Source organism: Cyprinodon variegatus, unplaced genomic scaffold, assembly GCF_000732505.1.
Source record: "Cyprinodon variegatus isolate N-32 unplaced genomic scaffold, C_variegatus-1.0 Scaffold253, whole genome shotgun sequence".
NCBI lineage: Eukaryota > Metazoa > Chordata > Actinopteri > Cyprinodontiformes > Cyprinodontidae > Cyprinodon > Cyprinodon variegatus.
The window spans coordinates 507,153-509,569 of NW_015150706.1; the positions used below are offsets into that span (position 1 = coordinate 507,153).

General features: G+C 40.4%; 1 long non-coding RNA gene across 1 annotated transcript; it reads right to left on the reverse strand.

Moving 5' to 3' along the window:
- Positions 1 to 960: 960 nt before the first annotated feature.
- LOC107089447 lies at positions 961 to 1,972 on the reverse strand. Its single transcript, XR_001481441.1, has 3 exons — positions 1,624 to 1,972; positions 1,170 to 1,356; positions 961 to 1,097 (listed from the first exon to the last, which is right to left on the reverse strand). It is a non-coding gene; the product is annotated as an uncharacterized LOC107089447 (long non-coding RNA).
- Between the last annotated feature and the right edge of the window lie 445 nt (positions 1,973 to 2,417).

The window sequence follows — 2,417 nt, forward strand, 5'->3', positions numbered from 1 at the left end:
TAACACCAAATTTTGCTGCGTCAAATCAAGACAGCAAAAAAAAAAGCAAATTTTAAAAATGCAAATGCCTGTTCAATTGAAGTAGATGAACAATAGATGACTGTGTCATCTACATATAAAAATAAAAAAGGGGCATTTGACACGTTATGACAGAGCTCATTAATATAGATTTAAAGCATCAGTGGGCCTAGAAGAGAACCAACAAATCGCTTCAGTACGAAACAGAAATCACAGTTTCAAAAACAGAGTGTTGTGGTCCGCAGCATCGAAAGCCTTTGATAATTCAATAAAAAGTGCAGTGCAGTTTTTTTTTACAGTCCAGAGCCTCAATAAAGTAATTTACAACCAGTTATTTTACTAGGTCCTTTTCTAACAACAGACTAATTATTGGATAAAACCGTATTTAATTCCAGGGCATTTCTAAACAGTTCAGTAACAAATGTTAATGACTCCTGCGAGTATGCATAATTTTAATATGGGCAGGTAGTTATCAGGTACTGTTTATTTAAGAGTGGAGCTTCACTTTCCATGGTTTCATCACAGCCAGATTTGTAGTTTGTGTCTAGCATGGGCATTTCTAAGTAGTTTTGTTATTTATGTGCATGGTGTACTTCACCACTCATCGATTGACTGCTAGAGACACCAGCAGTCTCCCAACTTTGCAAAAATAGAGCAGCGACAGAAAATAGATGAAATAATAAGTCTCAAGAAACATTAATCTGTCCTAACATCTGTGTTTTCACTTGTCTTTTAATCATCCACTTTCCTGTTTTGTTTTTTAAGGTATACTGGATACAGTGCCAAGGTACGCCAAGCTTTTATATGAGATGTTGTTTTCTTTTTTGGGAATATTCATCTAAAGAAAAATGGAATTCATTACTTCTTTGAAGGCTTGTGGTTATAATTTGACATTCTTTCTTCTATATTGTCTGATATTGTCATAAAACGGGACAGATGGACCTAGTATTCAAGGTGAGACAATCAGTAGAAAAGTACAAAACATTTATTAAAACAAAAACTTAAAGAGACAGAACAGAAGCGCAGAGCTGATGTGGATCTGTGGACCTGCAGCCAGGAACCGCCCAAACATTGACTCGCTGGAGGGAAAAAACCCAGGTAAGTGACCACAATCATATGACAGGAGATGATTCTCCAAGTGAGGCACTTACCTGGTTTAACAGTTCAGTCCATCCTCTCAATAATACGCAGGATCAGCCCATGCACTGCCAATGCGATGCAGCTCTATGCCCTCCAGAGCGTCACCGATGCAGCAAGCAGTGAGCAGGCAGGACTCCAATCCAGGACAGGGATTCAGATCAGACTGGAGTAGATCTTGAAATCCAGGAGTCCGCAGTCCTGTCAGGGGTTCCGATCCACACAGGAACAGACAGATCCGGGTTCCAGGGATCAAACAGAGCATGAAGGCAGGTTCAGAGTCCCGTGCATCGAGCAACCAATTCAGACATAAACACACAGACAGGCAGAATCCAGCAGGAGTCCAAAGGTGGTTCAGATCAGACGGGGACAGACAGGGCCAGTGGGTGAGAGGGAATGGAATCAGGAGATAAGAATCACAAAGGAAACTCTGAAACATTCTCACCACTGGCTAGGGAAAAAACTCACCTGAAGAGGTTGGCTCCAGAATAATCTCCAACTGGAATCGGGGACAAGAACCTTAGACTAACTAAAACTTATGAAAACAGAACATAAAGACATCTAACAGGAAACAACCAAACAGCAAACAATGATCTGGCCCCAATAGCTGGAAAAGAGCCCAATATAAAGGAACAGATGCAGGTGGATGAGATTGGTGATAATTGGAGACCAGGCAGAGTTACGCAAGAGAAAGGCATGAACCATTAAGGCCAGCTATCAGGGCAGATCATGATAGATATTTGTTTACAGCACAAGTAGTAACATTCAAGGGACATTGTGCAACTAATTGAACTGATATTAGCTAAATTTAGGTATTGCTTTTATCAATACATTTTTCTCAAATGTCTAACAACATCTTATCAAAAATAAAAGTGTTCCCCTAGCTTAGACTAAGCTGTTTATCAATAGATAGGCGGTGGTGCACTCAATAGAAGACACCATGTTGCGTCGCCATCTTTGCCTCACCATCTCACAATAGACAAAGGGGGACAAACAAGTTAGCCTTGCATGTTTTACCTAAATTTGAGCACATGCTGTTGGTGAAGGAAGAGTGTAAAACACAAAAAGATTCCAATAAACCATTCTATTTACTGTTTTTTGTAGAAATGGGAGACCATCCATACTCCTCACCCTGGAAGAGGGAACATACAAAGAGACTATGTCAGCATTCATGAGGGAGCGGGTCTTCAAAACAGATACAGGGGATTCAGGCTGTCCGTTTTGCAATAGCGCCACACTCCTTATGTGTCTGTTGTTGTAAA